Here is a 24,029-nt window from a genome sequence, read left to right as displayed (position 1 = left end):
ATGCTTGGATCAATGATATATGCTCTTCTCTGATGTACTTTGCACCTAGTCTTAATTTCCCCACATTAAAAGATATTCTGGGTGTGTGCAGTAAGGTATGGCTCTTCTAGAAGGGAAAAGGCTAGAGCAATCTGCTAAAAATGCACATATTTTTCCCTAGCAATTGCAATTAGAGGATGCAAAGTGTGGCAAATAGTGATAGTCAATTCTGACATTGGTTTATGAAGCTCTAAAGACCCTTTGTTAAGAGCAATAGCACTTAAGGCTTATATACTACTTCACAGTGCTTTCTAGCCTGCTCTAAGTGGTTTACAAAGCCAGCCTTCTGCCCCCAACAATCCCGGTCCCCATTTGACCCACTTTTGAAGGATGGAAGACTGAGTCAATCTGAGTAGTGTTCACTATTATTGTTGCCATTATTATGGCTACCATTTGTTTTGGGTGATTCCTTATTGTTCTTTTGATTTATAATTGTATATTTAACAACTAAATAAGTAAACAGTTGTTACTTTAAACGTTCAACCCTCGGAAGATAAAACTCCCGATAATTTTTTGCTAGGTTTTTTTGGGCAATAGTTATCTCTGGGGACATGTTGCCTTTATTAAGAATGTTGAGGGGAAACTCCTTTCATTTTTATTTGTGTGTAAACTATATTAAAATGCAAGTTATTAATAATCTGACCTAAATAAGATTTATGTATTTATTTTATTTATTTATTTATTGTATTTATTTATTTATTTATTTATTTATTTATTTATTTATTTTATTTTAATTTAATTTAATTTAATTTAATTTAATTTAATTTAATTTAATTTAATTTAATTTAATTTAATTTAATTTAATTTAATTTAATTTAATTTAATTTAATTTAATTTAATTTAATTTATTTTGTCCAAAACATAATGAAGGTTACAGAGGATACACTCATAGTAGAATATATCAAGGAAAGAATAGAAGGAAAGATATACAGTGTTCCCTCGATTTTCGCGTGTTCGAACTTCGCGAAAAGTCTATACCACGGTTTTTCAAAAATATTAATTGAAAAATACATTGCGGGGTTTTCCCCTATACCACGGTTTTTCCCACCCGATGACATCATATGTCATCGCCAAACTTTCGTCTGCTTTTAATAAATATTTTTTTAATATACTTTAATAAATAAACATGGTGAGTAATAATCTAAATGGTTGCTAAGGGAATGGAAAAATTGCAATTTAGGGGTTGAAAGTGTTAAGGGAAGGTTTGTGATACTGTTCATAGCCAAAAATAGTGTATTTACTTCTGCATCTCTACTTTGCAGAAATTCGACTTTCGCGGGTGGTCTCGGAAGCATCCCCTGCGGAAAGCGAGGGAACACTGTATAAAGAAATATAGGAGAGACAATAGGACAGGGGACAGGAGGCACGCTGGTGCACTTATGTACGTCCCTTACTGACCTCTTAGGAATCTGGAGAGGTCGACTGTGGATAGTCTAAGGGTAAAATGTTGGGGGTTAGAGGGTTAGATCACCAACCCTTTGTAAGTCTCAAGGAATTTGAGATTACTGGCGCCCCCTCCCTCGTAAGAAAATGAAAAGTATCATAGCTTCAATTCATTCACTACAGAAGGTAAGTGACATCCTCCTGTTTTGGACAACCATGGTCCTCGCCGTGGCGCAAAGCATTTCCTCATTCCACTTCAATTACTAACTGCAAACTGCCCGCCCACTATGGAGCATTTAAGTCCCTCACTGCTGCCTCCTCTTGACCCTGCCTACATCAAGGGTCAGCAGCATATTTCTGTGAGTGCAGCAAGAGATGGTTTCATCTTTTCATCCACTTCTTCCCATTTATCAGGAGGAATAAATCATTTTTCTGTAGCTGACAAGTGCAGGAGGGAAGAGTGAAAGATGGGAATCCAGCTTTCGGTTTGGAGTTTGTCTCATTTGAAAACAACTTCCTGGTGCAGTATTTGTCCCCAGCTTTAGGATGGGATGAGGAGCTGTCCATTTTTATGAATGTGCTCATGAACTTCTCAGGACAACTATAAACAACAACAATAAACAGCGCCCGGTATATATTTGGTTATTGAAACTGAGGCAGGCAGGATTCCCTTGGGTACCATTTGTTGGGGGTCAAGGGAAAGGGAGGGTCTTGCCTTCTCTTTCTGCTCAAGATCCCCATGGACAATGGGTGGGCCACTGTGGGACACAGAATGCTGGACTCGATGGGCTTTGGCCTGATTCAGCAGCGTTCTTCTTATGTTCTTATGCGCTTATATAGAGTAATGTTTCAAAAGCTGATGATGAATCTTCTTGGATGGTAGAGAAGACTTCTTCTCCAAGATACCCAGGGCTTAGGGATGTTGATTTAGAAACATAGAAACATAGAAGACTGACGGCAGAAAAAGACCTCATGGTCCATCTAGTCTGCCCTTATACTATTTCCTGTATTTTATCTTAGGATGGATCTATGTTTATCCCAGGCATATTTAAATTCAGTTACTGTGGATTTACCAACCACGTCTGCTGGAAGTTTGTTCCAAGGATCTACTACACTTTCAGTAAAATAATATTTTCTCACGTTGCTTTTGATCTTTCCCCCAACTAACTTCAGATTGTGTCCCCTTGTTCTTGTGTTCACTTTCCTATTAAAAACACTTCCCTCCTGAACCTTATTTAACCCTTTAGCATATTTAAATGTTTCGATCATGTCCCCCCTTTTCCTTCTGTCCTCCAGACTATACAGATTGAGTTCATTAAGTCTTTCCTGATACGTTTTATGCTTAAGACCTTCCACCATTCTTGTAGCCCGTCTTTGGATCCATTCAATTTTGTCAATATCTTTTTGTAGGTGAGGTCTCCAGAACTGAACACAGTATTCCAAATGTGGCCTCACCAGTGCTCTATATAAGGGGATCACAATCTCCCTCTTCCTGCTTGTTATAGCTCTAGCTATGCAGCCAAGCATCCTACTTGCTTTTCCTACTGCCCGACCACAATGCTCACCCATTTTGAGACTGTCAGAAATCACTACCCCTAAATCCTTCTCTTCTGAAGTTTTTGCTAACACAGAACTGCCAATGCAATACTCAGATTGAGGATTCCTTTCCCCCAAGTGCATTATTTTACATTTGGAAACATTAAACTGCAGTTTCCATTGCTTTGACCATTTATCGTAAGGCTAAATCATTTACCATATTACAGACCCCTCCAGGAATATCAACCCTATTGCACACTTTAGAGTCATTGGCAAATAGGCAAACCTTCCCTACCAAACCTTCCCCTATGTCACTCACAAACTAAATGCTTCTAAAATGTGGACATTGTTTTGTAGAAACCAAAGCATCAGTTGGTTAAAGGACCTTAAGTACCTTGATGTCTGACTAAGACTATTGCCTAGGCAACAGATTAAAGATGACAATGAAAGAAATGTATTGGAATGGCAGCCATGGAAAGTTAGTACAAAGCTAGCACCTACTGATCCTAAGGGCCATCTTTCTTAGAACCACTTCAACAATACTCCAACTGTATATGCTTCTTTTTATAAGCTCTTGCTTTTTATTCTATACTGTCATTTGTATTTTCATACTGTTTTGCAGATTTGTTTCCTATAAGAAAGGTAGAATATAATTTTTTTTAATACAATGAATTGTATTTAATAAATAAGTACAATTCTTTGGAAATATCCAATCTGTTTCCAAATTACTTCTTGGGATAGGTATGTCAGGATACTATACCAACAAGTTTTATATTAAAGGAACTTCTTTCAAGAGTTGTTAGTGCATATAGTATCTTGAATTTTTTCATCAAGAGCCGGGGTGGCACAACACTGCAAGCTACTTTAGCGAACTGCTGGCTGTAGTTCAGCAGTTCAAATCTCATCACTGGCTCAAGGTTGACTCATCCTTCCATCCTTCTGAGGTGGGTAAAATAAGGACCCAGATGATTGGGGGCAATATGTTGATTCTGTAAACTGCTTAGAGAGGGCTGTAAAAGCCCTATGAAAAGTGATCTATGTCTAAATTTATGCTATTGCTATTAGAGTAGAATCCAATGGAATCAGTCTTTGAGAGAATATGTTAAGGGCTGGATTGTTTGATTGCGTATTTCATGTTATCCACAAAGTATTGGGAGCGTCTGCACTTTAAAATTATCTCTCATACAATCAAAACCTTCTGAACGAGGCTCCGCCCACCCGCCTGGACGTCACCATTTGGGTTTTCTTACCCTCTGCATGCGGAAAGCGTTCTGTTTTAGATATTGTTGTGGTTAGCTCTGGCCTTGCTCCTGCCCCAAGGACTGTGGATGTGGGGGAGACATCCACATGCTGCAGGCCTGTTTTGTCCCCCCTGGTGGAATCTGCTGAGGAAGGCTCCTCTGACCAAGAAGACATGAGTGACATGGAGGAGGAGAGTGTGGCAGACAGCTCAGAAGGAGATCAATTATCTAGCTCCTCCTTGGATTCAGAACAAGAGTTAATGATACAGCCACGCATGCGGAGAGCGATGCAAAGGCAACAACTGAGAAATTATTATCAAAGAAAATGAGGCCACCTGTGGTTGGGTGGGGCTGTGGTCATTAGTGAGGCTGCTGTAAATGGCCTGTGGGTTTGGCCATTGTGGAGGATTATCTGATCGTTGTGTTTCATGACTGCTTTACTGACTTTGACCTTTTGTGTGCTGATTTTTCCCCACGTTGAAACTAAACCAGAGCAAAGTGTGTTTCACTTTGTGAAAGAAGGAGGACTGTGAATTGCCTCCCAGCTGCAAGCTAAGTATCACAGAATTGATAAGGGACTTGTACAAATTACCAGTTTGTTTGGAGACGAGTGCTCTTTGCTATACCAAAAGAGGGCTTGGTTTAAGTGAATTTTCATTATAAAGAACATTGTTTTGAATTTCAAACGTGTGTATGTCTGAAATTTGTACCTGTGAATTTTTGGGAGGATTCTACCAGAGAGCCTGACAGAACAGATATCTAAAGTGTTATGCCTAGCTCATGTATGGCTTTGCACCAGATGAGATCCTTTCCTGCTTCAAAAGGCGCAAATATTTCTGTGGCATATTAAAATCCATGTCCAAATACGTACACTTATTTCACTTCCTCGCTTATTCCTACAAACAATACTTTTTATGGGGGACAATGAATCTGACTCTATCTACAAAAAGGCTTTGTGACAGCTTCCGTGAAGTCTTTAAAAACTGCTTTATTTTCCAGCAGTGTCAGGGATACGTCCAGGCCATCCAAAATGAACAAACTTTAGTTTAATAGTGCTGTCAACATGTTGTCTGCTTGGAAGTTAATCAGTTGTAACTGTCCGCAGAGATTTGTGTATTGCTTCAGAGCCTGTACAAATAATTCCCTCAACACTGTCAGACTTTCTACTAAATCTGCACTTCTATTCTACTAGTTTTTCTCATCATTCCTATCACCCATTTCCTCCCATGTTGACTGTATGACTGTAACTTGTTGCTTATATCCTAAGATTTTTATTAATATTGCTTCTTCATTGCTTATTTGACCCCTATGACAATCATTAAGTGTCATACCACATGATTCTTGACAAATGTATATTTTATTTTATGTACACTGAGAGCATATGCACCGAGACAAATTCCTTGTGTGTCCAATCACACTTGGCCAATATAATTCTATTCTATTCTATTCTATTCTTTCTCTAGCGTGAATTAGAGACTGAGGTGTTACCATCTTATTAATGTGGCTAACTTAAGTTAATGTTTCTTTCTGATTGACAAGCTCAGTGTCTTAGCCCCTAGACACCGTATCCCCTTATTAACTAAATAATTACATTTAAATAAATATGTATATTACCAAAACTTTCTGGGATATGATGGCTTGCTGTTTTATATGAAGATGTAATAAGCCTAAAACAAAGGCTGCAAGCCAGTGAAAGAAGGAAAGTCTATCTTAATAATTACAACCTCATTTTCCAGAATTAGCAAAATGAAACTTCAAAAGAACAGCATTAAATTCAAATATAGCTTTAAACGTATCTTTTTATATTGCAGAAAGCAAACAAGCTGAAAAACCTAAATCAAAATCTTCCAATGGGTCAAATAGATAAAGCATCTGAGTTAAGCAGATGTGATGTAGAACAATCTTCTTTCTGCCTGCTATGAAAAAACCCCATTGTGTTCACAACAGATTACTCACAGCTAAAAATAAAGAATTTCAGCCTGAGATTGCACTTCTAAGTAATTGAATACAGGTCCAATCTGCAGAATAGTAAATTCTTTTATATATTCATTTTTACGGCTGCAAAGTATGGAGAATAGAGAAGAATGAATCTCGCTGAATTTTCAAAAGTACCACAACAATGGTAAAACATCACCACCAACATATTAATTTAAGGGATACCAAATTAATACCATATTACCCATATTACTTTAAGGGATACTCTTGCATGGCTTATAGCAGCTTAACTATTATTGATGATAAATTAATACTAATACAATTGTTTATTAACCATATATTAATAAAGTTTATTACTAGTTTATATGCCTCCCATCACTACTGGGCAATGGGCAGTTCACAAATCTATCTATCTGTCCGTCCATCCGTCCGTCTGTCCATCCATCCATCCACTCACCCACCCACCCACCCACCCATCTCTCTATCGTGTTTTCCCCAAAATAAGATTGGGTCTTATATTACTTTTTTTTCCAAAAGATGCATTGGTGCTTATTTTCAGTTAGGGCTTATTTTGGGGGGATTACAGTACTAAATGCATACAGAACTATTTTGAGGGGTGGGGCTTATATTATGAGCATCTTGAAAAATCATGCTAGGGCTTATTTTCCAGTTAGGTCTTGAAACTGCCTGCCCGCCTGCCTGCCCGCCCGCCCGCCTGCCCACCTGCCCGCCCGCCCGCGTCTGTCTGTCTGTCTGTCTACAGTATCTATCTATCTATCTATCTATCTATCTATCTATCTATCTATCTATCTATCTATCTATCTATCTATCTATCTATCTGTCTATCTCAGTATCTATCTATCTCAGTATCTATCTATCTATCTATCTATCTATCTATCTATCTATCTATCTATCTATCTATCTATCTCAGTATCTATCTCAGTATCTATCTCAGTATCTATCTCAGTATCTATCTATCTATCTATCTATCTATCTATCTATCTATCTATCTATCTATCCATCTATCCATCCACTCTCTCTCTCTCTCTTCTTCTCTCCCTCCCTCTCTGAACCTTGTATGAAAAAGCTTGTGGTGGGCTATTTAGAGCAGGGTCCATGAATAAAAGTCACCTTCCCCCACCCCCTTTCCCTGCAGGAAATTATTCCAGAAAAGGAGGACTGTTTCTGCTAGTGCTGCAAGGAAGGAGGGAAGAGACAGCTAGCCAAAGGGATGATGACTTTCTCTAAGGCAGTGATTCAGGATCAAGGAAAGTGGGTGTGGGAATTGACACAATCATTGGCAGCAGCCCAGGACAAACAGTGACTGGTTGATTAGACTGAATGAAAACAGAGTTCATGTGTTATATCCCCTCCCTACCCCCCCAAAAAACATGTAGCACTGGAAAACTAAAAGAATGATTAATACATGATGCAGCCCAAAATGTAATACATTTCATACACAGCTCAATCTTGATTGGTCTTCATTCCATTATATGGTTAGATTCCACGCTGATGTGATTACATTAAGTGCCTGGCAATATTGATTGCAAAATAAGATGGTATAGTTCCATTATCTGTGTAGGTTATGGTGGATTACGATCAGAAGAACATTTTACACATTTATCTGTACATCATTACTTTTCCATTCTGTTTGGTCACTTCCTCACAACTCCCTCATCATGGATTTTTTTTTAACTATATTTAGAAGATTCATGACACAGCCTTTGTCTGATTGCCAGACCACTCTGAAAGCAGACTAAATTTAAGGAGATTTTCAACTTCTCTGTCACATAACTCTTGGTACATATGAAGTCTATGAAACCTTATGTATAATTTGTTAATTACACAATCAGGCAATGCCCTTATTTCTCCCCATTACTAAGAACTGACCCATTCTAAAAGCACTCTTCAGATATATACACTGCTCAAAAAAAATAAAGAGAACACTTAAACAACACAATATAACTCCAAGTAAATCAAACTTCTGTGAAATCAAACTGTCCACTTAGGAAGCAATACTGATTGACCATAAATTTCACATGCTGTTGTGCACATTCAACTTTGTACAGAACAAAGGATTCAATGAGAAATGAGAATATTTCATTCATTCAGATCTAGGATGTGTTCTTTGAGGGTTCCCTTTAAAACAATACTTTATAGTTTTAATATTTCATACTGCTGTTTTATCAATTGCAAGCCACCTAGAGTAGCTCCAGGTGAGATAGGTGGCCGTATAAGATGACTAAATAAATAATAATGTTATTGATTTAATGTGTTCAATGATTTCTCAAGACTAGTAGGCCGGCTGGCTGGTTTGTCTTCCTTCCTATTTATTTGGACTGCATTGCTGGTTCTGTCCCAGACAATTACATCAATGGATTTGGGATATTGGCAGTTAAATTGAAATAGACAAGAGTTTTGCCAGACTTCCCTTCTAGCCCAAGTGATGGGAATGCTGTCAAACTGTTTACCACACTTTTTAAAGCCTAATAAACCTCTGTCCAAATATAGACCTGATTATAGGTTGCCAAAGTGGAGGACAAACTAGGACGGAGGGATCACTTTCAATGAACCATGCCCTACCTTAACTTGCAGGCCCATTGGTTAACTGTCAACCTCACTGACCTGTACTTGGGCTATTTTTGACTGCCTTTCTTTCGGAAGACAAGACGACTTGTATTCAGAAATAACTCAAGCAAAGCTTGCTAGCAACAAAGCATTTCTATGGCAGTGTCGAGAGCCACAAAGATGAGGTTGGAGAAACTATACAGAACTATAACTTCACAATCCTTACTCAAACGAAAGTATGCAGACTCAGACCAGATCCTGTAACATTATCCTGAAACACGTATATCTGCCTCCATTCATATACCTAGTTCCCTCAATTGTCCATCATATAGAAACTTCAGATCGTGCAGAACGCAGCCGCGAGAGCCATCGTGGGGCTTCCAAGATTCGCCCACGTTTCTTCAACACTCCGTGGCTTGCATTGGCTGCCGATCAGTTTCCGGTCACAATTCAAAGTGTTGGTCATGACCTTTAAAGCCCTACATGGCATTGGACCAGATTACCTCCGGAACCGCCTGCTACCGCACGAATCCCAGCGACCGATAAGGTCCCACAGAGTTGGCCTTCTCCGGGTCCCGTCGACTAACCAATGTCGTTTGGCGGGCCCCAGGGGAAGAGCCTTCTCTGTGGCAGCCCCGGCCCTCTGGAACCAACTCCCCCCAGAGATTAGAACTGCCCCCACCCTCCCTGTCTTTCATAAACTACTCAAGACTCATTTATACCGCCAGGCATGGGGGAGTTGAAATATCTCTTTCCCCTAAGCCATTACAAGTTATGCATGGTATGTTTGTGTGTATGTTTGGTTTTATAATAGGGGTTTTAGTTGTTTTTTTATTATTGGATTGTGTATGTTGTTTTTATTATTGTTGTTAGTCGCCCCGAGTCTACGGAGAGGGCCGGCATACAAATCCAAAAATTATTATTATTATTATTATTACTATTATTATTATTAATTATTATTAGCCTCCCTATCATCTTATTCTTCTTTGCCTTATTTCTAGGGTCTCGACATTATTTTTGTATTGTGGTGATCAGAACTGGATGCAGCATTTTATTATTTATTATTTGGATTTTTCTCCAATGCAATATAAAGTGGAATTATCACTTCACATGATCTTGAAATAACTGTCATCACCCCCCAAGTCAAGTAACTAGTGATATGGTTTCTGATTCTCCTGCTGTTGCCAAATGCTTGGCTGGTTTGAAGTAAAACTTCGCTCCTTTATAACTATCACAAAGAAAGAAGTATGGATAAATAAGTATTAGTAAAACCTATATGGGCAAGCTGGATGGTGTGGATTTGATCAAATCTACCATATCAACTCTGAAAGCTCAAACTCAGAAAGCTCAAACTGCCCAAGGAACTGCTGATCCAGTTCTACAGAGGAATCATTGAGTCTGTCATCTGCACCTCTATAGCTGTCTGGTTTGGTTCTACAACCCAACAACACCGATAGAGACTTCGGAGGAGAATCAAACTGCAGGAAAAACAATTGCTGCCAAGTTGCCTTCCACCGAGGACCTGTATACTGCACGAGTCAAAAAGAGGGCTGTGAAAATATTGACTGACCCTTCACATTCTGGACACAAACTGCTTCAACTCCTGCCCTCAAAACATTGCTACAGAGCACTCCACACCAGAACAATTAGACACAAGAACAGTATTTTTCCTGAATGCTATCACTCTGCTAAACAAATAATTCCCTCAATGCTGTCAAACTATTTCCTAAGTCTGCACTATTAATCTTCTCATCGTTCCCATCACCCATCTCCTCCCACAAATGGCTATATGACTGTTTCCGGTCACAATTCAAAGTGTTGGTCATGACCTTTAAAGCCCTACATGGCTTTGGACCAGACTACCTCCGGAACCACCTGCTACTGCACGAATCCCAGCGACCGATAAGGTCCCACAGAGTTGGCCTTCTCCGGGTCCCGTCGACTAAACAATGTCGTTTGGCAGGCCCCAGGGGAAGAGCCTTCTCTGTGGCGGCCCCGGCCCTCTGGAATCAACTCCCCCCGGAGATTAGAATTGCCCCCACCCTCCCTGTCTTTCGTAAACTACTCAAGACTCATTTATACCGCCAGGCATGGGGGAGTTAAGATATTCCTTCCCCCTAGGCCATTACAAGTTATGCATGGTATGTATGTGTGTGTGTTTGGTTTTATAATAGGGGTTTTTAGTTGTTTTATTATTGGATTGTCACATGCTGTTTTTATCATTGTTGTTAGCCGCCCCGAGTCTAGGGAGAGGGGCGGCATACAAATCCAATAAATTATTATTATTATTATTATTATTATTATTATTATTATTATTATTATCTTGGTTGCTTGTATCCTTACAATTTATATTGACTGGCACCTGATATGATTTGATTGCTTATTTGTACCTGGACTTTCATTAAGTGTTGTACTCATGAATCTTGACAAACCTATCTTTTGCCCCAAGACAAATTCCTTCTGTGACCTATCACACTTGGCCTATAAAGAATTATACTGTACTCTACTCCACTCTACTCTACTCCACTCCACTCCATTGTTTTCTCAGGGCATTGTTCCACACTATAGATTGTAGTGGTGGTGGGATTTGCTATAAAGCACAGGAATCCCGACAACCTCCCCCTCTCCGACCCTTATTTAAACTGGGGCAAATTTATTGGGAAGTGCAACAGATTGAGAAAAGTATTGGTAGAACCCCAGCCAATGCCCAATATTCTCTCTGACCAACCGGGATGAAGTGGCTGGATTGGTAATGTTTGACTTCATAGTGTCATTCTTGACTTGTAGAGGTAATGGAGCATAAGCCTCTAGATGCTTATGAAATCTGACTTTTTGCATAGTCAAGAAGGAACATGGGGCGATGTTCCCGATGCCAGAGCCGAAGAGCATATTGATGTGCTTGTATTGACGTATGAAATAAGAGAACAGAATGGACCTGTGATTATGGTCACTGTAATTGCACTTTACAGTACAATGGAAGCTAGGAGTCTCTTTGTTTTTGGTTCTCTGAAGGATGAATATTGTCAGGAGCATAAATTATGTAAGCCCTGTCTTGAAAATAGTTGCACACAGAGTGACATATAATTATGCCCAACGTATGGTAGGTTTTGCAGCGTCCACTGCATCCAACCAAATATTTCAAGATGGTCAAAGGCCTTTTGTCATATTCTCTGGAGCAGTGTTTCCCAACCCTGGCAACTTGAAGATATTTGGACTTCAACTCCCAGAATTCCCCAGCCAGCTGGCTGGGGAATTCTGTGAGTTGAAGTCCAAATATCTTCAAGTTGCCAGGGTTGGGAAACACTGCTCTGGAGAACCGGATGTTGAAGCCTTCAGACCTGCTGTGACAAATCAGTGAGGCAACAGGAGGATAAAATTGCTCGTCTTCGTAACAATTGGACTCCTGCTTTTGACACAAATCATACTGAGTCGTTCAGCGCACCATCTGGTTTAGCTGCATGGGATCCCTTTCAGTTTATAAGGCCTGGGGATGTGGACAAGATGCTTGTAGCCATCAGGACTTCCACAAGCTCTGCTGACCCTTTCCCATGTTGCCTTATTGCTTCTAGCCGAAGCAGTGAACATATGTTGGAGGGGTGCTAGTGGACTGAAAAGGAACAGTAGCCCATCTGCTTGGCTTCAGAGAAACTCACCAACTATTGTTCAAATATCCCTTTGCCATTTTTAATCGGTTGTGGAATAGGGGTGTTTGGCGTAAATGATACATGGGATTTTTGCTGATTATCAGTTGGATTATATCCCCTTAAAACAAACAGGTATCTAATTTGCGGGTTGTTTCAGCTGTAACTTATTGCTTGTATCCTTACAATTTATATTAATATTCAATGTTTCCCGATTGCTTATTTGTAACCTATGACAATCATTAAGTGTTGTACCTCATGAATAGAATAGAATAGAATAGAATTTTTATTGGCCAAGTGTGATTGGACACACAAGGAATTTGTCTTGGTGCATATGCTCTCAACGTACATAAAATAAAATATACATTTGTCAAGAATCATGTGATACAACACTTAATGATTGTCATAGGGGTCAAATAAGCAATGAAGAAGCAATATTAATAAAAATCTTAGGATATAAGCAACAAGTTACAGTCATACAGTCAACATGAGAGGAAAAGGGTGATAGGAATGATGAGAAAAACTAGTAGAATAGAAGTGCAGATTTAGTAGAAAGTCTGACAGTTTTGAGGGAATTATTTGTTTAGTAGAGTGATGGCGTTCGGGAAAAAACTGTTCTTGTGTCTAGTTGTCTTGGTGTGCAGTGCTCTGTAGCGACGTTTTGAGGGTAGGAGTTGAAACAATTTGTGATTCTTGGCAAATGGATCTTTTCTGTTATGTTCACTGAGAGCATCTGCACCAAAGACAAATTCCTTGGGTGTCCAATCACACTTGGCCAATAAAGAATCTATTCTATTCCTATTCTATTCTATTCTATTCCATTCCACTCCACTCCACTCTACTTGGTAATACTAACTACCTAATGATGCAATACAGGAACAAACTGGATATTATTTATTTATTTATTTATTATTTGATTTGATTTGATTTGATTTGTATGCCGCCCCTCTCCGCAGACTCGGGGCGGCTAACAACAATGATAAAAAACAACATGTAACAATCCAATTTAATAAAACAACTAAAAACCCTTATTATAAAATCCAAACATACACACAAACATACCGTACATAACTTGTAATGGCCTAGGGGGAAGGAATATCCTAACTCACCCATGCCTGGCGACAAAGGTGGGTCTTGAGTAATTTGCGAAAGACAAGGAGGGTGGGGGCTATTCTAATCTCTGGGGGGAGTTGATTCCAGAGGGCCGGGGCCGCCACAGAGAAGGCTCTTCCCCTGGGGCCTGCCAAACGACATTGTTTGGTCGATGGGACCCGGAGAAGGCCAACTCTGTGGGACCTTACCGGCCGCTGGGATTCATGCGGTAGAAGGCGGTTCCGGATGTATTCTGGCCCAATGCCATGTAGGGCTTTAAAGGTCATTACCAACACTTTGAATTGTGGCCGGAAACCGATCGGCAGCCAGTGCAGGCCGTGGAGTGTCGCAGAAATTTTATTGTCCAGGAAATGATAGTTTCCTACTTTTCTTCCTGTTCAATTGTGTCTGAATCTTGAAGACTGCTTGGATAAGTCCCTGCAGTGTTTTCCTTGCCAAGGTATTTCAGAAGTGGGTTAGCCATTGCTTCCTTTATAGGGTTGAGAGAAAGCAATTGGTTTTGCGCCCAAGGTGCAACTAGAACTCAAAATTTCCCAGTTTCTATCTTGATAGACCAAAGGGGTTTTCTAATTTTCTCTTTAAGATGACCGAATTCTATTCTTATACTTGGGGTGGAGACTGCAATTCTTGCAACGTATGGAATTAGGTTTCTGAGTGGGCTTCCAAGGTTCTGGGATGGCATCTACACTTGGGAAAGTGTTTTCTTCTAAAAAAATGTTGTGTGACACTCCATCAATATCTTTTCAATGGGATTTTTTTCCGTTCTGCGTTTGTTTTCTTTCTGTCTCCCCACCAGTTTGTTGTATGTGACATTTTCAGAGTTTTTTTTTTTTTAAATGTTTTTTGCAGGTTATATTTTGCGAAGTGCTTCAATGTGATTTTGATAGGAAGTGATACAGAATATATTTAATATGTTTTATTATTGTTACAGTGATAACAAGGTCGGGAATTATGAATCATTCTATAGGGCACATTACCTTACATGGAATAAAGTTAACTACGGTGACAGAAAATGAGAGCAAGACAGACAGCTATGCAGATGAGTGTAAAAACTGCTACCTGCTCATCTTATATACATTTCGTGTTGTTTCCAAGGAACGAGAGTGCATTCACAATGTAAATAAAACTCTTGTCCCTTAGCTACATGCTACAAATCCCAATGTTCCCAAACGAATTCCTAGCACCGCGTAAGGGAGTGAGCTCCCGTTATTTGCCCCAGCTTCTGCCAACCTAGCACTTTGAAAGCACATAAAAATGTAAGTAGAAAAATAGGGACCACTTTGGTGGTGCGCCTTCAGCATTTAGTCATGCCGGCCACATGACAACGGAGATGTCTTCGGACACCGCTGGCTCTTTGTCTTAGAAACAGGGCTGAGCACTGCCCCCTAGAGTCGGGAATGACTAGCATGCATGCACCTTTCCCTTTACATATCTCAAGTCTAGCTAATATTCCGTCCCCTGTCCTATTGCTCTCCTATATCTCCTCTACCTTTCTTCTATTCCTATATCTCTTCTTCTATGCTTTCATTGATATATTCTATTACTATACCTTCTTTTCTATTATTTCTTAGATATATTTTACTATGAGTATCTCCTCTATAACCCTCATCATGTATTTTACTATGTGTATATAGATATATACCCACTAATACCCTTATTGTGTATTGGACAAAATAAATAAATAAAATAAATAAATAAAGCTTGTGTGTTGCCCATTCCCATGTTTCTGGAAGGCTTATACATGTCCAAAAACAATACACTGATTCTAACAAAGCTAGAAAAATTGCCATGAATGACAAATGTATGCTTAAAGTATGCAATGTGGAAATAAGCATCCATGGACATGTTTTGCAATTCAATGCCAGGACCAGAAAAGACAGAATTAGCTGTTGTTAAATGCATTGCAGTGGCAACTATAAAAGGCGCCCTGTGGAGGACCTAATAGCATGGTGTGACTGGAATAGAATGGACAGCCCTGAAAATAATTCCTCTGTGTGTGTGTGTGTGTGTGTGTGTGTGTGTGTGTGTGTGTGTGTGTGAGAGAGAGAGAGAGAGAGAGAGAGAGAGAGAGAGAGAGAGAGAGAGAGCAAGAATTGCACAACAACACAAGCTGAAATTAAATTAGAAAAAGGAAAAAGGAAAAAGGAACTGAAATGGTATATAGCTACCGGTTTGTCAATCTTTATATACATTGGATATCCCTTGACGTGGTCCTTCTTCTTATGACATGGGTAATCCATCTATTACTCTTTGTGTGTTGTCAGCACACAATAACAGAGATGGTCAGAGACAAACCAACTGATGATCTGAGATGCTGTTCTTCCTCATTGACTTCCTCTCATTTGTTGGGGGAGAATTCCCCCCCCCCCAAAACAACAACCCCTGGGAACACAACTTTGATAGGTGTCACCCTAGATGGGACTCTTATTTCCCACCTGTTTTTCCTCATTTTTATCCATTTGCTGGAAATCAAAACAGCAGCAAGATGGTAATTTTTTCATCTTGTTGTTAGAACAATGGATCAATAATAGCAATAACAATAGCACTGGTCTTGGTAGTCCAATGCCCAGCTCAAGCAGGAAGCTCCATAATATTCCCGTCGACTAAGCAATGTCGTTTGGCGGGACCCAGGAGAAGAGCCTTCTCTGTGGCGGCCCCGACCCTCTGGAACCAGCTCTCCCCGGATATCAGAGATGCCCCCACCCTCCTTGCCTTTCTCAAGCTCCTTAAAACCCACCTCTGTCGTCAGGCATGGGGGAATTGAAATTTCTCTTCCCCCTAGGGCCTAGGCTTATAGAATTTATACATGGTCTGTTTGTATGTATGAGTGGTTCTTTAAATTGGGGTTTTTTAGATTATTTTTAATATTAGATTTGTTTAGAATAGAATAGAATAGCATAGAATAGAATAGAATTTTTATTGGCCAAGTGTGATTGGACACACAAGGAATTTGTCTTGGTGCATATGCTCTCAGCGTACATAAAATAAAATATACATTTGTCAAGAATCATGTGGTACAACACTTAATGATTGTCATAGGGGTCAAATAAGCAATGAAGAAGCAATATTAATAAAAATCTTAGGATATAAGCAACAAGTTACAGTCATACAGTCAACATGGGAGGAAGTTTACATTGTCTTTTTATTGTTGTTAGCCGCCCCAAGTTTTCGGAGAGGGGCGGCATACAAATCTAATAAATAAATAAATAAATTCCAGACAATACAAATTATTATTATTTATTAGATTTGTATGCCGCCGTTCTCCAGAGACTCTGAGTTCCAAATCATTTTGGGACTAAGTCAAGAATAGGACTTTAATAAGGATCCTACCTTGGGCTGAATGGCCTTCAGAGAACTTGAAATAGAAAATTAAATTCTGTGACCTAAAATACAGGGTCATCTTCTATGGTGTAAAGCACACCAGTGTGCCTACCGTCCCTGTCCTAATGTCCCCCTTTATTCCTAGTACATGAAATTAAAAAAAACAACATTTGGGGTGCATTATCACACATTCTCACTTTTTTTTTTTTTTTTTTAGCAAGGGAACAATTATTCCCAATGAAACTATCAAGCTGAATAGTTGCCCAAGCCGTATCTTCAATCATCTGTTTACACATATGAGTTCTACAGCAGATGTTTAGAATCTTTCACAAAATAATTTTAAAATAAATTATTTCCTGAGTTGGAAAGCTGTCATCCTAGAAATTTTCAACATATCCCTGTTTCAAAAGCATACAATTCAATTTGAAACATTCTCATGTTAACATACTAACAGATCCAATAAAAAAAACCCAATGATTTCATGTGAGATACAATGCCCAATAGCATTTGATGAACTTTGAATATGAACCATATTGGATCAGAGTACCTCCGGAACCGCCTGCTACCGCACGAATCCCAGCGACCGATAAGGTCTCACAGAGTTGGCCTTCTCCGGGTCCCGTCGACCAAACAATGTCGTTTGGCGGGCCCCAGGGGAAGAGCCTTCTCTGTGGCAGCTGTAATAAAACAGCGCACTAAACATGGCTATGCATTAAGTAGTATTGGAAATATGGATGAAACTCCAATGAATTTTGATATGATTGGAAATAAAACTGTCCATCAAAAAGGTGAAAAAACAATTCTAATTAAAACAACAGGACATGAGAAGTCCAGTTTTGCAGTGGTGCTAGCATGCACAGCTGATGGTGCCAAACTGAAACCAATGATTATTTTTAAAAGAAAAACAATGCCGAAACTCAAGTTCCCTGCTGGTTGCTTTGTACATGTGAATGAAAAAGGCTGGATGGATGAAGAAGGGGTAAAACTATGGTTTGATAATATATGGAGCAGGCGACCAGGTGGACTTATTAAAAAACGTAGTCTACTAGTGTGGGATATGTTCAGGGCTCATTTAACCCCCAGCACCAAGCAAAGGCTTACAAGACTAAACACAGATGCAGCAGTCATTCCTGCAGGTCTGACATCGTTGGTACAGCCACTGGATGTGTGCCTAAACAAGCCATTTAAGGATCGCATTCGAGAACAGTGGAATGAATGGATGGTTAGTGGCGAAAAGTCATTCACAAAAGGAGGAAACATGCCGGCTCCACAGCTGGATGTTTTGTGCCAGTTTGTCATAAAAGCCTGGAATGATATTGATGCAGGTCTTTCAAGAAGTGTGGCATATCCAATTCATTAGATGGCATGGAGGATGACTACTTGTGGCAAGATGAAGAGGAAGCCGAAACTGAGACCACACCATCTGATACGGAATTCAATCCATATGATGACTGCCTTACAGAGGTACCACAAGATGTCATTGATGTACTTATGATATCAGATGACGAACAGGAGGATTTTGAAGGCTTCTAAAGGGAAACAGTCACGGCAGGAAAACTTAGCTTGCAGTTATAGGTGTTGCTAACTCGCCAGGGACTTGCCCGGCACTTGCTCTCTCTATTACCGTATTTGTTATCTTCCTCTTATCATCATCAGTTTCAGTTTGGTTGACAGTCTAGAAAACAAACAGCATGGCAGCTCCCATGGGTTTATTTCAGCTTTAGAGTGAATTAGGAAAAGTTTAATCCACTTGCACTGTTTTATGTTTGATGACAAGCAGTCTTATGTTTTCCTGCTAAGCACCTGCATGTCATAAGCAGTTGAATTAAAATTATTATCATATTGAAATCAAATCTGATGTGTTTTTTTTCATTTTTATTTGATGTGCGTCAGAAGAGGGGTAGTCTTATACGGCGAATATATCTCAAATTCTATATTTTAACTGGAAAAGTTAGGGGGTCGTCTTATACACCCAGTCGTCTTATACGCCGGAAAATACGGTACACACAAGCATACTATGCATAAACTGTATAGGCCCAGGGGAGATGTCTCAGTTCCCCCATGCCTGGCGGCAGAGATGGGTCTTAAGAAGTTTACGAAAGGCCAGGAGGGTGGGAGCAATTCTAATCTCTGGGGGGAGCTGGTTCCAGAAACCATGTAGGAGGTCTACAAGATACTCCTGTGCTATTCAGAATAGAATAGAATAGAATAGAATTCTTTATTGACCAAGTGTGAGTCCTCGGAGAGGGGCGGCATACAAATCTAATAAATAAATAATAATAATAATGATTGGACATACAAGGAATTTGTCTTTGGTGCAGATGCACTCAGTGTACACAAAAGAAAAGATACATTTGTCAAGAATTATAAGGGATGTGCGATGGTGCATAATTTATTTATTTATTATTTATTTATTGGATTTGTATGCCGCCCCTCTCCGGAGACTCGGGGCGGCTAACAGCAACAATAAAGCAGTGTACAATAGTAGTCTGATGTTAGAAATAATTAAAAGCCCATTAATATAAAAAACCCCAAACATACATACATACATACCATGCATAGAATTGTAAAGGCCAGGGGGAAGAGGGTCTCAATTCCCCCATGCCTGATGGCAGAGGTGGGTTTTAAGCAGCTTATGAAAGGCAAGGTGGGTGGGGGCAATTCTAATCTTTGGGGGGAGTTGGTTCTAGAGGGCCGGGGCCGCCACAGAGAAGACTCTTCCCCTGGGTCCTGCCAAGCGACATTCTTTAATTGACGGGACCCGGAGAAGATCCACTCTGTGGGACCTAACTTGTCGCTGGGATTCGTGCAGCAGAAGGCGAGATAATCTGGTCCGGTGCCATGAAGGGCTTTATAGGTCATAACCAACACTTTGAATAATTGTGTGCACAATGTGTAACACTCCTTTACCTACTCTCCGAATTCTTTAGTACATCTTTATTTTGTTTTCCATGTACTATGAAGTGCTAATTTTCCTATTGTTTACTGATGATTACTAAGATTACATATCCTCCTCATTGGAGGATCTAATTAAATGAGCCTGTCTGGAAAACATTGAGTAGTGGAATCCCACACAGATAGTTCAGTCCTTGGGATGAGTCAGATCTAGCTGGATTCTAACATAGGACAGGAGAAATGTGCGGAAAGTGAGAAGGGGAGCGGGGGAAGAAGGAAGCCTGCGGAGGTTGAGGCTGCCCTACAGGCCCTGGGAAGAGTTTGGTGAATCTAGCAATACTTGCAATTTTCCCTTATTCAGAGGCAGGTCATTGTGGTTATGGTTTCCTGATGTTTACAATTATCTGCAGCTTTCCTGTACCGGAGAACATGCTAGGGTTTAATCACACCTCATTCCCAGCCAAACAAATACATTTCAGACGTTTACTTTTGAAAATGAAATCAAGCAGATCTTTCTGATTCGGTATTGTTTGCTGCGGGCTGTAATTATATTTCATGATGTGACGATCGTCACACAAATTATTAGATTCTTCCTCAACTTCTAGGTATTTTTAAAAAATTCTCCCAGCTAGGAGCATTCTCAATGACCGAGTGCTGTGTATGAGGAGCTGAATGCGCCCTACAGCAGGGGTGTGAAACTCAAGGTCTGTGGGCTGGATCCGGCCTGCGGGATATTTAGATCTGGCCGATGGGGTTGCCCTTGAAACAGTGAAGGATTGGCCTGTGGTGCCTCTGCCAGCGAAGACGGGCTCCTGAGCTCCGTTTTTGGCTGTGACGGCCTCCTGCAACCGTAGGCCAGTGAAAACCCGGCCCTCCTGAGCTCTATTTTCACCAGCAGAAGCTCGCAGGAGGCTGTTGCATAAAAAAATGGAACTCTGGAGCCAGTTTTTGCTGGCAGAGTGCTCGGGCCTCCACAGGCGCCCCTGACATGAATGATAGTAATAGTAATTATAATAATAATTTATTAGATTTGTATGCCATGCCCACCTCCCCAAGGTCAAACACAACCCTGATGCCGCCCTCAATGAAATCGGGTTTGTCACCCCTGTTCTAAGCCCTTTCCTTTCCTGATCTATAGATATAAATCTTGCCAAACTCAAATAGATTACTTCAGGAGTGAGTTCTGGATCTGTTTGCTGCCGGTTCACTCAGGGTTGCACCGTGTGCATGCATGCACAACAATAAAAAAATGGATTCTGTGCATGCACAAAAGCAAAAGCCAACATGGAGACACTGAAAGAACTGCTTCTATGATATCACCACTGGTTTACTAACCATTCTAAAGAACTGGTTATGGATTATGCTGCATGAGCCCCAGCGACCGGTCGGGTCCCTCAGAGTCGTCCTTCTCCAGGTCCTGTCAACTAGACAATGTTGTCTGGCGGGGCCTAGGGGAAGAGCCTTCTCTGTGGGGGCTCCGCCCCTCTGGAATCAGCTCCCCCCAGAGATTCGCACTGCCTACACCCTCCTCGCCTTCCACAAGAGTTTGAAGACTCATTCAGGCTTGGGGCCATTAGATTCTAGCCCCCTGGCCGATGAATGAAATGTATGTTTGCTTGTTTGAATGGGAATGGTTGATTTATAAGGAACCTGGGTTTTAGATTTGCTAGTTTTAAATTTAATTGGATTTAGGATATTTTGTATTGTTTTTATATGTTGTAAGCCACCCCAAGTCCTTGGAGAAGGGCAGCATATATAAATCCAATTAATAAAATAAATAAATCAAATAATTTGTCCCATAAATCATACACTCTAGAACTATTTAGGGAGAAACAGTCTTCACGCTCTTTTATGTGGGAACTAGATTCAAAATAGTCAGCAAAATCTATAGACTTTTCAGAAACCTCACCTTATATTCATTTAAAAGTATTTTATTTATTTATTTATTTATTTTGTCCAATACACAATGAGGGTTTTAGTGGGTATATATATATATATATAAGAATGCAGTCAAAAAAGAAGAAAAAACTTCCTCCCTTGTCCAGCACATTAAAAAAACAGGGCATGTAATTGACTTTGAAAAAACTAAATTACTTTCCAAAACAGAACACGTTTATAAAAGAATAATCATGGAGGCCATATAGAAAAACACCCGCTCAGCATGAACAAACGAGATGACACGTCCCGCCTACCAGAGATTTGGAAACCAGCCTTAAACAAAAAAAATATCATAATCATCACCATGTCAATCCTTCAACTAAATGTGATTCCACCAACCAATCAAATCATTAAAACATAGCCACCCAATCTATTTGCTACATTCAAACCAAATCTCCACCCCCACCACTATATATAAGGAACAAATGGCAGTTGTAAACATACTATATTTACAGCAGCACGAAGCTTACAACTTCAGCCTGATGATGGTGAATGTGATTTCACCGAAACGTCTCATAGACACTCAAAATATTACACGGGGCAAAACCCGAACTCAGAACAATCTACATATATATATATATATAGTAAAATACATGATGAAGGTTATAGAGGAGATACTCATAGTAAAATATATCTAAGAAAGAATAGAAAAGAAGGTATAGTAAATAGAACATATCAATGAAAGAATAGAAGAAAAGATATAGGAATAGAAGAAAGGTATAGGAGATATAGGAGAGCAATAGGACAGGGGACGGGAGGCACTCTAGTGCACTTGTACTCGCCCCTTACTGACCTCTTAGGAATCTGGATAGGTCAACCTTAGATAATCTAAGGGTAAAGAATGGAGTAAAGTATGGAGAGAAGCAGAGATTGTTTTAAGGTAAAACAGAAAGTTTTTACTATGGACCATGTTGCAATTTCAGCCATGCAATTTCAGGCTCATAAACTGAATTGGCTGCATGAGAACGTGTGAAATTCCCAAATCTTTCTGACATGTAAAGAATCTATAATAAAACTTTTGTTGATTTTGCTCTTATTATATATTTTTTTTACATGTCAGAATGATTTGGCAATGTCATGTCATGCAGTCTATTCAGATTATTTCCCTTATCACTGCCTTTCTTACTAAATCAATAAATACAGGCATTGTTTTTTAATTCATTAAGCTATTGCATCCTGGAGAGGTAATTTCACTTCTCCCTTGAACAAATATTTGGTATTATAATCATTCTGGCCCTCTATTGTATAACCTCTTGACTAGGGAGGGATCATACTTCTCATGTTTGCTTTGTTTATCATCATTATATGATAATTACATTTCTGTGAGTTTCAATAATTTGAGCCACACCGCTGACTCAATGTAGTAATTAAAATAATGGCACGTATTAGAGAAGAAAGAGGATCTAGTCCTCGAGATGATGTTTTGCTAAGTATTTCAAAACAAGAAAGCCCAGTGCCAAAACCAAAACAAAACTATTAAGAGCTCCCTTATAATTTTTGGAGGACTAGTAGAAACTTTTAACATGGCCTCCCTAGCACACAATTATTATAGGCTTGTCGGTGCCATTACATATGGTTAGAAATAAACATGTTCGTTTTAATTCTGAGTTGTACTTTTTGCATGGCTAAAATTGCAACATGGTCCATAGTGAAAACTTTCTGTTGTATCAGAAACTTCAGATCGTGCAGAACGCAGCCGCGAGAGCCATCGTGGGGCTTCCAAGATTCGCCCACGTTTCTTCAACACTCCGCGGCCTGCACTGGCTGCCGATCAGTTTCCGGTCACAATTCAAAGTGTTGGTCATGACCTTTAAAGCCCTACATGGCATTGGACCAGATTACCTCCGGAACCGCCTGCTACAGCACGAATCCCAGCGACCAATAAGGTCCCATAGAGTTGGCCTTCTCTGGGTCCCGTTGACTAAACAATGTCGTTTGGCGGGCCCCATGGGAAGAGCCTTCTCTGTGGCGGCCCCAGCCCTCTGGAACCAACTCCCCCCAGAGATTAGAACTGCCCCCACCCTCCCTGTCTTTCGTAAACTACTCAAGACTCATTTATACTGCCAGGCATGGGGGAGTTGAGATAGCTCTTTCCCCTAGGCCATTACAAGTTATGCATGGTATGTTTGTGTGTATGTTTGGTTTTACAATAGGGGTTTTTAGTTGTTTTTTATTATTGGATTGTACATGTTGTGTTTATTATTGTTGTTAGCCGCCCCGAGTCTGCGGAGAGGGGCGGCATACAAATCCAATAAATTATTATTATGAATTATTATTAAGTACATGGAAGAAAGGAAATGTCTTAATTTTGATTGCTGCAATACTCGTATTAACAGAAGAGAAGACAACATTATAGGTAGAATGGAAATGTGTGCACCTTATACAGAAACTACCACCAAGAATGACTGGAGAAAGCATT

The 24,029-nt window shown here is 39.9% G+C and overlaps 1 protein-coding gene across 2 annotated transcripts in view; it reads right to left on the bottom strand.

Annotated features, from left to right (window-relative positions):
• PEBP4 (phosphatidylethanolamine binding protein 4) overlaps positions 1–24,029 on the bottom strand; it is a 257,724-nt gene that overhangs the window by 54,460 nt on the left and 179,235 nt on the right. The gene's annotated exons all lie outside the window — the stretch shown is intronic.

Source organism: Erythrolamprus reginae, chromosome 12 (assembly GCF_031021105.1).
Source record: "Erythrolamprus reginae isolate rEryReg1 chromosome 12, rEryReg1.hap1, whole genome shotgun sequence".
In the NCBI taxonomy this organism is placed as follows: Eukaryota; Metazoa; Chordata; class Lepidosauria; order Squamata; family Dipsadidae; genus Erythrolamprus; species Erythrolamprus reginae.
The sequence above is the reverse complement of the archived record's forward strand: the minus strand, read 5'-3'. Positions and strand labels throughout refer to the sequence as shown.